The following is a 15,603-nucleotide window of genomic DNA, read 5'->3' on the forward strand; positions in this document are numbered from 1 at the left end:
CCTGAGCCTGAGCCCAAACAAAGGGTGGGACGCTTAACCAACTGAGCCACCTTATTGTATTTGATTTGATAGCATTTTGTTAAGATGTTTTGCACGTATACTCATGAGATCTATTAGTCTGAGGTTTTCTTTTTCTATAATGTCATTTTCTGGTTTTGATATAAGTAATATGGTCCTCATAGCATGATTCGGGAAGTATTTCCTCCTCACCAATTTTCTGAAAGAGTTTGTGTAGAATTGGTATTATTTCTTGCTTATATGTGTGGTAGAATTTGCCAATGAAGCTATATGGGCTTAGCATTTTCTTTGTGAGAAGGTTTTTAACTAGAAATTCTATTTCTTTAATAGCTACAGAATTATTTAGTTTATTTCTTCTTGAATGAGTTGTGTGTAGTTTGTGTATTTCAAGGAATTTGTCCATTTTATGTCATTCTTTAACTCTGGTAATATTATTTGTTCTGAAGTCTATTTTATCTTGTATTTATATGACCAACCCAGCTTTCTTTTGGTTAGTGTTAGCATGGTGTTGTTGTTGTTGTTGTTGTTGTTTTCCGTCGTTTTACTTTTAACCTATACATTAACATGGTTGGGTCTTGTGTTTTATCAACTTTTACAATCATTTTTAAATGAGAGTGTTTAGGTCATTTACATACAATGTGATTATTGACATTTTTGGATTGATATTATCTTACTATTTTTTTCTATTTGTCCCATCTTTGTTTCCATTTTCTTATTTTTCTGCTTTCTTTTAGAACAATTGTGTTATTTTTACTCCATTTCATTACCTTCGTTGGCTTATTAGCTAGAACTGCTTATTATTCACAATAAAGAGATATAGAGTTTTAGTTGTCTATTTAAGGTTTATATTACACACCTTTAACTTATCACATTCTACCTTCAAATAATATTGTACACTACTTAATGGGTAGTGTAAAAACTTTGCAACAGTATAATTCTATTTTCCCTTCCTAGCCTTCTTACTATTTTCACCTTATATTTTTACTTCTACATATTTTACAAATCCCACAATATGTTATTTTTTTGTGTGTTTCTTTAAGGAGTCAGTTATATTTTGAAGATATTTAAATAAGAAAAAGTCTTTTAGTTTCATTTTTCCATCTTTATTGATATATGATTGACAAAAATGTAATATATTTAAGGTGTACAATGTATTTTTTTTTAAGTTCTCAGTTTATTAATCCTCTCATAAAAAATCTGCTCAGTCTGGGGCGCCTGGGTGGCTCAGTCAGTTGAGCGTCCGACTTCAGCTCAGGTCATGATCTCGCAGTCTGTGAGTTCGAGCCCGGCGTCAGGCTCTGTGCTGACAGCTCAGAGCCTGGAGCCTGCTTCTGATTCTGTGTCTCCCTCTCTCTTTGCCCCTCCCTGACTCATGCTCTCTCTCTGTCTCAGAAATAAACATTAAAAAAAAATTTAAAAAAAAAATCTGCACAGTCACCACAGATAAAGCTACTGCAGAATCTTTACTCCTGTTTTCCAGTCTTCAGCTCACTTTTTGCCAGCACCAACATTGGCTTTGCAGTCTACCTGACTTTCCTCATTCTGTTCTTGTGTTCCTTTTGCCGTTTTCTTGAGGTATTTTTCCTTCTCATAAGGCCGTGTTTTGCAAGTCTACGTTTGAGTTCATTTTTCTTTATATAATTCATGGAATCTTAAATCATGCCAAAGCCAGTTGTCTTGCCACCACCAAAATGGGCTCTGAATCCAAATACATAGATGATATCTGCTATGGTCTTGTACATTTTGGCTAGTTTTTCCAGAAGTTCTGTCTTAGGTACTTGACAGTTGCCTTTCCGTAGTGAAGAACATCAATGACCATTTTTTTCCACTGAAGTAATCAGCTGGTGGTCATAAACTTCCTGGTTGGAAGGGTTACTGTGCTGTTCCTGATGGTGACAGAGTTTCAAGCAGCCAAGAAGGAAAAGAGACAATATGTTTTGATACATTTACATTGTAAGATAATTACCACAATCAAGCTAATTAACATATTCATTACTTCACATAATTATCTTTTTGTGTGTGGTGAGAACACTTAAGAACTACTCTATTATGGGGCATCTGGGTGGCTCAGTCGGTTGAGTGTGCGACTTCTGCTCAGGTCGTGATCTCGTGGTCCATGGCTTCGAGCCCTGAAGCTATGCTGACAGCACAGAGCCTGGACCCTGCTTCCAATTCTGTGTCTCCCTCTCTCTCCGACCCTCCCCCACTCATGCTCTGTCTCTCTCCATCTCTCAAAAATGAATAAATGTTAAAAAAAATTAAAAAAAGAACTACTCTATTAGCAAATTTCAAGTGTTGTAATACATTATTATTAGCTCTAGTCACCATGCTAAACATTAGGTCTCCAAAATTTATTCATCTTATAACTGAAAGTTTGTACCCTCTGACAAACATCTCCATTTTTCCCTCAACCCCTAGCCTCTGGTAACCACTATTCTACTCTCTATTATTATGAATTCACATTTTTTTCCCCAGATTCCTTATATAAGTGAAATCATACAGTATTTGTCTTTCTGTGTTTGGCTTATTTCATTTAGCATCATGTCCTCCAGCTTCATCCATGTTGCAATGCAGGATTTCCTTCTTTTTTAGGCTAAATAATATTCCATTGTGTATGTGGTGTGTGTGTGTGTGTGTGTGTGTGTGTGTATGTGTGTGCATGTGCGTGGTAGTCACATAGGCTATTTCCATACCTTGATTGTGGTGATTAATGTTGCAATACATACGGGAGTGCAAATATCTCCAAGATAGTGATTTTATTTCAATGTATAACCAGAAGTGGGATTGCTAGATCATATAGTAGTTCTATTTTTATGGAATCTCCATACTGTTTTTGATAATGGCTGTATCAATTTACATTCTGACCAACAGTATACAAGGATTCTTTTTTTGCCACATCCTCTCGAAAATTAGGCATCTTTCTACTTTTTCATAATAGCCATCCTAACAAGCATGAGATGATCATTGTGAGTTTGATTTCCATTTCCCCAGTGACTGATAATAATGAGCACTTTCATATATACCTGTTGACCATTTATATATTTATTTCCTTTTGGAAAAATGTTCAGGTCCTTTGCCCATTTTTTAATTGGGTTATTTGGGTTTTTTGCTATCAAGTTATGTGAGTTCCTTAAATATTTTAAATATTAACCTCTTATCAGATGTATACTTTGCAAATATTTTCTCCCAATCCATATGTCGCCTTTTTATTTTGTTGATTTTCTTTGTTGTAAAGAAAATTTTAAGTTTGTTGTAGTCCTATTTGTTTATTTTTGCTTCTGTTGCCCTTATTTTTGGTGTCAAATTAAAAAAATAGCCAACACCAATGTCAAGGAGCTTTGTCTTACTTTTATTTTAAAATTTCACAGTTTCAGATCTTACATTAAAGTCTTTAATACATTTTGAGGTTTTTTTTAAGTTTATTTATTTATTTTGAGAGTGAGAAAGAATGTGCACCCAAGTGAGGGAGGAGCAGAGAGAGAGGGAGAGAGAGAATCTCAAGCAACCTTTGTGCTGTCAGCACAGAGCCCAATGTGGAGCTTGAACACATGAACTGTAAGAACCTGACCTGAGCAAGATTAAGAGTCAGATGCTTAACTGACAGAGTCACCCAGGTGCCCCTGAGTTTTGTTTTGTTTTGTACAGTGTAAGGGTTCAATTTTATTGTTTGAATGTAGATACCCAGTTTTCCCAACTCCATTTATTGAAGAGACTATCCTTTCCCTATTGTGTATTCTTGGTGACTCTGAAGAAGATTAGTTGACCATATTATGTGTGGGTTTATTTCTGGGTTCCTGATCTTAGAGGAAAGGATTTCATCTTTTCACCTGTGAGTATGATGTTAGTTGTGGGCTTGTCATATATGACTTTTATTATGTTTGGAATGTTCATTCTATACCTAATCTCACTTGATCATGGTGTATAATCCTCTAATATTTTGTTGAATTCATTTTCTAGCATTTTGTTGAGAATTTTTGTATCTATATTCAACAGGGATATTGACCTTTAGTTTTCTTTTCTTGTAGTGTTTTTATCTGGCTCTGGTATCAGTAATGTTGACCTTGTAAAATAAGTTTGTGTCACCTCCCCTTCAAGTTTCGTAGAATTCACCAGTGAAACCATCTGGTCCCTGACTTTTCTTTGCTGGGTAATTTTTGATTATTCATTCAATCTCCTTGCTAGTAATTTGTCTGTTAAGATTTTCTATTTCTTCATGAATCAGGCTTCATAGATTGTTTGCTTCTAGGAATTTATCCATTACTTCTAGGTTACCCAATTTGTGGGTATGTAATTATTAACTATTAATGGTATATAAATATTAATAATCATTTCTTATGATGATTCTTAGTATTTCTGGGTTATTAGTTGTAATGTCTCCTCTTTCACATATTATTTTACTTATCTGAGTCTTCTCTCTTTATCTTAGTCTAGGTAGAGGATTGTCAATTTTGTTCATCTTTTCAAAAACCAGCTCTTACTTTTTTGTTGATATTTTGTATTGTTTTACTGGTCTGTATTTTATTTCTGCTCTGATTTTTGTTATTTCCTTCTTTTGGCTAACTTTGGGCTTAGTTCTTATTTTTCTAGTTTCTTGAGTTAGATTATTAGTGATCTTTCTTCTTTGTCTTAATGTAGACATTTATCATTATAAACTTCCCTCTTACAAGTGTTTTAGCTACATACCAAAAGTTTTGCTATGCTGTATTTCCATTTTCACTTGTTTTAAGATATTTTTAAATTTCTCTTTTGATTTAATTTTTGAACTATTGATTGTTCAGGAGTAGATATACTTTCCACATTTGTTAATTTTCCAGTTTTCTCCTGTTATTGATTTCTTGTTTCATAACATTGTGGTAAAAAAAGAGGCTTGATATTATTTAAGTCTTCTTAAGTTTGTTGAGACTTGTTTTGTGGCTTAAGAATTGTGGCCTGGAGAATGTTACATGTGTCCTTGATAAAAGTGTGTATTCTGCTGCTATTGCATACAATGTTCTGTATGTCTGTTAGCCCTATTCTGAAGTGTAGCTCAAGTCTAATGTCTCTTTGTTGATTTTCCGTCAAGATGGTCCATCCATTGTTGAAAATGGGGGATTGAGTCCACTACTGTTTTGCATTGTAGTCTATTTCCCTTCATATCTATTAATATTTGCTTTATATATTTAGATGCTCCAATGTTGGGTACAGGGCAAGTGCAAGGTTGGAGAGAAGATGGCAGCCCCAGTTCTGGGGAATTACAACAGCAGTTTCTTTGTGGGAGGGAGGTAGAGCAGCATCTCTCTTTCCGGGGTTCTCCCTGGCTGCTATGGCTGTTGGTCACTACAATGGAAAAGATTTGGGTGTTCCATGTGGACCAGGACATTGAAGTCTGCTGATGAACACTAGAGGGTCCTCCGCTATGAAAGCTGCAGAGAGTCCACCGCTGTTGCAAGGGCTGTTGAGATAATCAGCAGCAAAATCTCCCAGGGTTCTCCACAGAGCTGGCCATTAGGGATCACAGTGGCACCTGCCACTGTAGAATTGCTACGGATAGCCTCCATCCTTCTGTTTTGTTCCTAGCCACCTCCAGATATCTCAGCTGTGCCAATCTCACCAGTGATCCTCTTGTACAGTTATCTCCCCCCCCCCTTTTTTTTTGCTCCACTAAGTTGCTATAGGTTTTTAATTTGACTCTGAGTTCTCCCAGGGCTATTTTCATTCCTGGATCACTATCTAATTGTTGTTTTATGTACAGAGATGAAGACTGGTATCTTCTGCTCCATCATCTTGCTAGCATCACTCTCCAAGAAAAAGTCCTTATATTTACCCATGTAGTTGCCATTTCTGATGCTCTTCATGCCTTTATGTGGATTTAGGTTCCATTTGGTATTATTTTCCTTTTTCTTGAAAGACTTTCTTTACTATTTCTTACAGTGCAGGTCTGCTGGTGATGAATTCTTTCAGCTTTGTTTTATGTCTGAAAAAGTCCTTATTTCATTTTTGTTTTTGAAAAATATTTTCACAAGGTAAAGAATTCTGGGTTGATTTTTTTTTCTTTCAATACTTTTAGGATGTTGTACCACTATCTTCTAGCTTGAATTGCTTCTGATAAGAAATTTACTCTCATCTTTATCTTTGGTCTTGTATCATATGTCTTTTTCCTCTGGCAGCGTTTAAGATTTGCTTATTATTACTAGTTCTAAGAAATTTTGCCGCTAAGCTGTGTTAGATAGGACCAGACAAGATTTAGTCTATGATGAAATCTTACCAATCACTGGGGCAATAATCTTCTCAGTATCCTAAAGCTTTCCACTCTGGCTGTTGGGAACATGCACTATCTTAGTCCATATTGAGTTATGAATACTCTTCCTTTAATCCTTTCGGGTCGTTCTCCCCCAGCTTCAGATAGTTTCCTCACATGTATGTGCTAATGAATAGTTAACTGAATATTCAAGAGACACTCTCTGGAGATCCCTAGAATTCTTTCTCCATGCTTTCTCTTCTCTCCTGTACTATTCCTGCCACTTCTAGCCTACTTAACTTCCTCAGACTCCCAGCTCCTTCTCTTCAATTCAGGGTTATTCCTCCTGCACTGCAGCCTGAAACCTTTCTCTAGGCAGTAAGCTGGGGATAGTATAGCTTACCTTATTTGTTCTCATTTGACAGGGGACAAATGTCCTTCATAGACTGATAGCCAATATCTTCAAAGCCATTATTTTACAGATGTTATCCATTTTTTCTACTTATTTCAGGCAGAAGGGTAAACCTAAACCTGGTTACTCATCTTGACTAGAAACAGAAGTCCACAGTGACTGTAAAATTTTTTTAATGTTTATTTATTTTTGAGAGAGAGAGAGAGAGAGAGAGAGAGAGAGAGAGAGAGAGATAGCGTGAGCAGAGAAGGGGCAGAAAGATAAGGAGATACTGAATTCAAAACAGACTCCAGGCTCCAAGTTGATAGCAGAGAGCCCGACAACGGGCTCAAACTCATGAACTGTGAGATCATGACCTGAGCCAAAGTTGGACGCTTAACCAACTGAGCCACCCAGGTGTCCCCACAGTGACTTTTTAAAAAAAAAAGTGCAAATCTTCTTATATTATGCTACTCATAAAACCTGTCAATGGCTTCTCACTGTTCCTAGGATAAAGTCCATAATTCTCGACAAGGTTTTCAAATTTTGGCCACTTCTAGGGTATCTTGTGCCCTTACTCTCCCTTTACTCTATGTTTCAGTTACTCAAACCCAGTGGACACTCTACCTCTCCTTCCCCTGCCTTTACCCCATGCTTTGTGTGCCCCCTTCACCTAGCTCACTCATACCTACAAATCAGTTTGTCTTGAATGCCATTTTTTTTTCAGGAAAACTGTCTTTGGCTTCTCTCAATAAGTTATGTTTTAATCATTGTCCTCATAGGTTAGAGATCAATATTAAGGTGGTACTCTCTAATATATCAGGAAATTATGTTAAATAATTTCTGAGCATGTTTCCAATGATAAATTTCCAAGGTTTGATAAAATAAACATTCTTTAAAAACAAATACATTATTTGTATATGATATATATACATATCTTACTTATTAAGATTATAATACTTTATTAAATTTGATTGTAGAAGTGTTGAATGGGATCTGGTAGCACTTAACTTCTCAGGAAGGCTTTTTGAATGAGGTTAAACATTGCCATACCCATTATACCTCATCTATAATTTGTTATTATTTCAAACTCAATATATTGACGAAGTACTCAGTATTATCAGTATGAGAGAGGTAGTATAAAATCAATCTAATTCCTAAAGAAAGTTAAGATTTACTTAGTAAAATAGGCTCATATGCAAGAAACAGCAAGAAATTGGACAAATATTTATAAGATAATAATTAAATGCATATTAAGTTGTATATTCAATAAGTCCTGCCCTTGCTACTCTAAGAGTGGAAAGGTTTAGAGCAGATTAGGTAGAGAAATTAGCCATTCAAAGTTAAGCTAGAGAAGGGACTCCAGAGGCAGTAAATATTAAGTAAATTAGTTAATTATCTGAAATAGCTAGAAGAAAAAGGAGGCGAAAGAATAGATATAAAGCATTGCCAAAGAAAAAAGTTGATAAAACTGAATCTGTTGTCAAATGCAAGGAATACATGTTAGGTCAAAAGCTAGAAGACAAATCATAGGTCATAACTTGCGTCAACACGAGAATTCAGTGGGAGAAAGAAGTAAGATGGCAATGAAGCTGGAGGACTTAGCACTCCCGATATGAGAAGGGCTGTAGTACTTGAAGCTCCCTGAAGCCTCCCTGTTACTAAAGCTTAATTGTTATTGGGTGTGGATCACATGCTGAATATGTGAGGGGCCTGAATTAAAGGAAATTGGTTGGAGAGATTTTTATTCTGACCCCTGCATAAACACCCAGGCTTTCCTTCTCAAGGAAGAGAAGACTTTCCCAAGGTTTTCCCTAGAAAACCTAGCTATCACATCTCTTTGGTGGGATGCTCTGTTCCACCTCTGTGCCTTAAATCAGTCATTTATGGCCATAGCCCCAGGTATTTGTCTATTCTGATCTGTTCACTATGATTATTTTGTACACAGCTCCCTGCTTCCTGATCTGCACCCATTCATTCCATAGTCCATCTAGCCTCTTACTGTGGCTCCATTCCCAGATTACAGTTCTGCTTCTGTCCTTTGAACTAGACTTTGGTATTTGGTTTCCTCTTTCTGATTCTTGGCTTGCTCTCAAAAGTATGTTCTAATGATCATGCCCACTTCAAATGACTTCACTTTCATTATTCTATAGGGACTCAACCCCTGTTTCTGTAGGCAACATAACCGCCATTTCTGGCCATGGAGTGGTGCCTCAACAAAAACCACTGGACCTTACATAAGAGATTTGCGTCAGTGGTTGTTCATATGTGTTTTTCTTTACTAAGTACTGTCTCCATTGGATGCAGTGCCAGGGCTGGCTATAATAATGACAAAGTCCAAATCATTCCCTCCTGTGTGTTTTGGCTCATTGTCTCTGGCAGTTGGGTAAGTTGCAAAGCATTGGGTTCAGAGTGGAGTTTTAATGTCAAGTGTACAGAGATTAGTGAAAATGAATTTTGGATGCAAGAATGGTAAAACTGGAAGTAGAAGGCCCCTACTTTATGGTCAGAAATCTAGAAAGTAGTGATGGGTGGTACATATCTCTTATGAAGAGCCACAGAGTCTGCTCTTTGTATTGTCTTTCTTAGTGTTCAAGATTGTCAATTTAAGCTTTCATTTGTTTAACAGGTACTTATTGAGTACCTACCATAAATGTATTAGGCTCTGGGTTGGAACTTGGGAATACAACGGTGAGCAAAAATAATCATGGTACGACTGTTACTCAGCTTACAAGCTAAGTGGGGGAAAGACATTATACAAGAATCCACAAATTATCTTATAGATTATCAATAAATATGGTATAATAATGTAACTATTGATATAATCAAATGTAAATAAGATAATAATTAATGGAAAATAATCAATAATTAATTAAAATAATTAATGGAAAGCATAATTGAGGGAAAACTGAAACTATGGTAATTACTATAGGGAAGAAGTACATGGTACTATAAAAGTACAATAGTTCTTTCTTGAGAAATTATTGTTGATCTGACATGGTAAAGGGAAATAGATAACTAGGTAAAGGAGGGATAAAGTACATCTATCCTAATTCCTTCTGATAAAAGGAATTATTGTGGCTTCAAGTAGTTGAAAGATGGCTATTACTGCCATTGTGTCAGAAAGCTATGAACAGCATATTGCCATATAAGTCTAAGAAACAGGTAAAGGCCAATCACAGAGGGCCATTGTAAAGCTTCTGTCTTTACCTAAAGAAAGATGGGATGCCACTGAAGTGTATTAAGCAAGAAAGTGCTGTGATACATGTTTTGAAAAGGTCATCCTAGTTGCTTATGTGGAAGAGACCAAAAGATGCAGTCAGAATGCTTATTTAGTAGATTCAGGCAAGACATAATGTTGGCTTACACTAATATGTTAATAGTGGAGGTAACTAAAAGTGGTTAGATTCAAGGTATATTTTAAAATCAGAGCAAATAGGACTTCCTGATGAATTGAAGATGAAGGATGACATTTTCCTCTGATCTTTCCCCTCCCTTCCCTTTTAGAAGATGATCTTATCTCCTATTTTACTAGAATAGAGTCATTAGGCAAAAACTCTCTCATTTACCTGCCAAAAACATGCACTTGAGAAGGGCCTAGGGAAATTGATATCTTCAAGATTTCAGTTAAAGGGCAGGAACTTATCTGAAGAAGGAGATGGAAGGTGTTATGATGATGATGGTAAAGTAAAGGATGAATGGAGCAATTCCATTTGCCATATAATGGAAGCCTGGGTGAAAGGTCTGGTGAAATTCTTTGAGGGGGACAGACTATGGGAAGTAGCTGGAGGATTTGACTTAGGTGGTCATAGACATAGAAATTGGCAATCCGTCGGAAGTCAGGACAATGCTGGTTGCAGAAACTGAAGACTCGTGCTATGAGGCCTAAGTAATAGTGGATATGAAAACCACAGAAGCCTTGCATCAGGAGATGTCCATGACTCCTTTGGGTTCTTTTGGATTTCTTCCAGGAATTGACCGAGCCAAAAGTTATGGTGATGCTAGGTATAAAGGAAAACAGTAGACATGAAATACATATTTATTAAAGAGGGTATATATACAAATTGTGAAAGGCCAATTTCTCTGTTTTAAGATGGATGATGTAGTCATATTAATTATTTGATATGTAGCCATGGACATTTCTTTCTGTGTCTGGTTGGTCACTCTTTTTAACCTCCATCTGTGTGGATAGTGAGTAGGAAGGGATGAACTAAGACATTGAAGAATTTGAGGGAAGTATTCTAGAAATACAAGGCTAGTCACTGTATATGGTCTCACTGTATATTGCCAGGTCGTTTATAGAAAGGAAACACCTTTTCTTTTAAAGTTTATTTATTTACTTTTGAGAGGAAGGGAAGGACAGAAAGAGAGAAAGAGAGAATCCCAAGCATCAGTGCAGAGTCAGATGCGGGCTCAACCTCACTAATTTCAAGATCATGACCTGAGCCAAAATCAACAGTCGGACACTTAACTGCCTGAGCCAGCCAGGTGCCCCGAGAGGAAACACCTTTTTAATCGGCAAGGCAGCAGGCTCTGAAGCAGAATATGATCCAATGTAACGAATACTTTGTGCCCCACTGTGGTGGAAGCACTGAGAATTGTGCTAAAACTATATGAAGGGGAAGGGCTAGGTCAAACCCTTTTTAATGAACTCTGAGGGATTAGGGTATAGTTTTTCCCAGGGCATCCTGAGCCTTCTTTGCTTCTAGATGCAAACCTTATAAATAGTGGTTTGCATCAGAAAGTTCTGTCAGAAAAAGGATTACCAGACATCCTCATGGGTCATATTCAGGATCTTGAATGGATCTAACCAGGTTACATTGTCTGGGCCTCATATTAGTGCAAGCAACACCTTGATTCTTCAGGGCTGTTTCTAGTAGTTCTGGAGCTCCTTCAGATGCTTCTTGGTTCAAGCGTTTGCCTCTTCTCACCCACTGATGAAGTTTTTCACTTCTAGCTGTGGTTGTAGGGCCATGTCAGTCTTTGAACAAAGACCCTCAGGCATGAATAACCTTGTACATCAATAATTTTATAGATTCCTCTTGCCTTATATGAACCTGCTACATATGATATGGAGTTGAACTTTCTTTTTTTTTCTTTTTTTAAAAATTTTTTTTAACGTTTATTTATTTTGAGACAGAGCATGAACGGGGGAGGGTCAGAGAGAGGGAGACACAGAATCTGAAACAGGCTCCAGGCTCTGAGCTGTCAGCACAGAGCCCGACGCGGGGCTCGAACTCACGGACCGCGAGATCATGACCTGAGCCAAAGTTGTTCGCTCAACCGACTGAGCCACCCAGGCGCCCCTGGAGTTGAACTTTCTAAGAAGAATATGATACACTGCACCTGATGTATGCTTAGCTCTCTTGTCATTTGTGCTATTCCTTGTTAAGGACATCAGGTCACAGAAGAGTTTTAAGACCTCTCAGGTAAATGTATCCAGACCTTAGAGGCAATGTTTATAGGAAATATATGCAGTCTTGTATATTGTGTAATTAGTTATTGCCATCAATAGCTTTCTCTAGAAATACGTGCACAGGCAGAGTACACCTCAATCTGAGGGACCCTTACAGAGGTGATTCCTCTATGGAGATGATGGAGGGCTCTCTTTATGATGTGAGAAGGAGATGCAAGGCAGGGTATGGGTGAGATTGAGGTGAAGAAGCTGTTCCACTCTTGAAAGATAATTATCATTTGTAGACCCTAATATCTTATCCAATTTCTCTAACGTACTTGGCTGGAAAAGATATCATTCAAGCTTCTTTCAGGATAATAAAGCCACTATATAATTTATAAAAATACGGGATTTGTTAAACGTGAAAGGAGCTTTGGAAATGAAAGTCTGGAAGAAAGGAGTTAGAAACTCAGAAAGATCATCACCAGTCAGTACTTTCATCACACCAGTACAATACCCGTCTGGTGGACAAGTTGAATCCTGCAGGGAAAATCAAGAAGCCAAGTCCTTCAGGATGCCAAAGTGAAGGTAAGATCTACGGAAATTGCGGCTTCTAGGAAGTTATTGCCTTCATTTAGGTATTGCCTCCATGGCTCTACAGTCAAGTACCTGGTAGAGGGCATGGAGTCACAGTTGGCCAGCAGAAAAAGCAGGTGGGAAGGAGTCAAATGCAGGGGAGGAAAAGCTAGCACCTACTAATACTCTGTGTCTTTTTTTTTGTCACCATGTCTGACTGCAATGACCTTCTAAAGGTAATAACTTCTGTTTCATTTTTGCCTTCCAAACTTCTCATGTAGTTCCTCTTTTGGTCAACTCTAACTTTGTACTATACAGGGAAAAGAATTTTGGGAAATGTAGTTTTCAGCATTAGCTAAATTCATGCAACAAAATCTATCACAGACATTCAAACCCAAAGTTCTCAAAGATACATTTATTGGAGTTTCCTCAGAGATGAGATGGTATAGTAGTGCTAGGGCCACAAAACCAAGGCAGTCATACAAGGCTACATTTTTTGACATATCTGGATCATGGGGAATCAAAAAGCTACCTAAGTGTCCCAATGGCTAAAGAGTATTACCAAATACTTAAACTGCTCCAAGTGGGTCTGGAAGACCATTTTCCTGATAATGTTCTCTCGAATGTGGATTAGATTGCACATTCCCTCTGAATTGGCCTAAGGTCTTGGGGATGGACATTCTCATACCAGCACAGATTTACAGTTGCAATAGTTTCTGGAAGACATTGGGGTTTCTTGGGGTGCCTGGGTGGCTCAGTCGGTTGAGCGTCCTACTCTTGATTTTGGTCAGGTCATGATCCCAGGATTGTCAGTACTTTCAATGGGAAAGTGGGACAATGGGAAAGTGTGGGATTGGGTCCCTGCTTTGGGATCCATGGTGACACAGAGCCTACTTGAGATTCTTCCTCTCCCTCTCTCTCTCTCTCTTCCCCACCCTTCTGTTCTGCCTCTCTCCCCCAGTTATGCTCTCTATCTCTAAAAAAAAAAAAAAAAGAATTGGGGTTTCTCACTCTTCTCTTCAAGAGTACAAGGGCCCCAGCAAAAGAATCAAAGAAAGTTGAGAGATCGTCACAGATATTTAATTTATGGTATTCTAAGGGACATAGACATCTTCTAAGAGTGGATTATATTCCTTTTTCACTTTTGAATTTGAGCCACAGATGCAAACTGGATCACGCAGTCAACTCTTTATTCACAGTTAATATCTGCTTCCTATTTTGAGAACACCATTTAATAGGTCAAGTGTGTGTGTGTGTGTGTGTGTGTGTGTGTGTGTGTGTGTGTGTATCTGTATAGCTATCTATCTATCTACCAATTATCTATCTATCTCCTCAAGAATGAGAGCATTGGGTAGTAAAATAGTTGTCCCATGCATAGCCTGGGGGAATGCTATATTCAGTTTAGTTGAAGTTCAGTATCTAAGTACTCCAGGAGTTCACAGCATTGTGTACCTCTAGCTAGTTGATGACAATAGCCCTCCAACAGCAATTGCCTATCTGATGTATATACCTGGACATATTTTCCCAAAATATTCTAGCTAAATTTGGAGCTCAGTACAAACACAGCTTCTTCTTTTTCCTCCCTTAGTCCTCTTCACTTGTCTCTCTACACTGGAAATTCATCTTTATTCTGAGAAGGAGGTCATGGCTACTAGGCGGTATGATAAGATGGCCATGTGTAAAGTGTGATGAAGATTTTGATGGGCTGACCTGATGGTCAGGTTTTTTGAATAAGGAGTTCGGGCTATCTTATCCCAATGTGGTGACACTCTGATACACCACCCGAATCCCTTTTTAGTGAAGGACTGAGCCTCAGCGGCTGAAGGGACTATCTATAAATAGCTTTCAGAGATTGCCTCAGTTACAGAGAATCACACAAGAAGTCCTATAGCCAATAGTTGATTGATGTGGAGTATAAAGCCCTTGCCATCTGAAAGGCCATTCTAGCTCCAAAGGTTCCAAAGGGGTTGGTTGAGGCTGTCGCTTGACTTCTTCCTCTCCTCACTCCTGCTTCCTTTTCCTTTCTTCCATAAATGTCGATCCCATGGGTATACCTTTGTTCCATGAATACCCCCCCCCCCCCCCCCCATACACTAAACTCAATCTCAGGGACTACTTTCTAGGAATCTGACCTACAACACCTGTACAGTTGTGAGTCTTTCTTGGAGCTGTGCTTGTTGGAAAGGCAGATGACTATTTCTTCTCTCATTCTGTCTCCTCTCGGATATTAACACTGTGGTAAGCCTATGGATTAAAGGCATACTGCCACAGTAAAAAAAAAAAAAAAAAGTGCTATTGGAGTTTAGAAGAAAGAAAGTGATCAGTGGTGATCAATGAGAGCTCAAGCAGTAAAGAAAGACTTTGCAAGGACTATGCTTTTTATCTAGTCTTTGATCCTGTTCTCCCTTTTTTCCTCCAATCTATTCTCCAGGCTGCAGCTATTTATTTTCAGACCCAAATATGGTCACATTGCCTTTCTTCCTAAAGTCCCCCAAATTGCTTCTCATTATTCTTGGTCTAAAGTTGAAATTGTCTTTAAGACTCTGGACCTGGATCCTGCCACCCTACCCCCCAACTGAATCTCGCTCGGTGTCTCTAAAGTACCATGTTAATGTGCTCCTGGGCCTTTCCATGTATAGCTCTCCTTGCCCAGACCACTCCTTTATGCTTACTCCAACTTATATTTCAGGACTCACGTTCAATGTCACTTCTTCTGGGAAACCTTTCCTGACAATGTAGTTGCTTTGTGTTTGGCCCTGCCATAACACCCTGTACTTCCCCTGGAATAGCAATTACTCAATTTTGCTGTATTTTTTTGTTTTTCTTAAATACTATGCACTCTCTAATAACACCTAATGTTTTTTTCTAATTTTTTAAAATATTTATTTTTGAGAGAGAGAGAGAGAGAGAGAGAGTGAGAGAGAGAGAGAGAGAGAGAGAGAGAATGTGTGTGTGAGAGCAGGGGGAGGGGCAGAGAGAAAGGGAGACAGAATCCTAAGCAGGCTC

At 38.0% G+C, this 15,603-nt stretch overlaps 1 pseudogene; it reads right to left on the minus strand.

Moving 5' to 3' along the window:
- Positions 1–1,506: 1,506 nt before the first annotated feature.
- LOC132693075 (small ribosomal subunit protein eS24-like) overlaps positions 1,507–15,603 on the minus strand; it is a 29,291-nt pseudogene continuing 15,194 nt past the window's right edge.

This window comes from Panthera onca, chromosome B1, assembly GCF_046562875.1.
Source record: "Panthera onca isolate mPanOnc1 chromosome B1, mPanOnc1 haplotype 2, whole genome shotgun sequence".
Taxonomy (NCBI): domain Eukaryota; kingdom Metazoa; phylum Chordata; class Mammalia; order Carnivora; family Felidae; genus Panthera; species Panthera onca.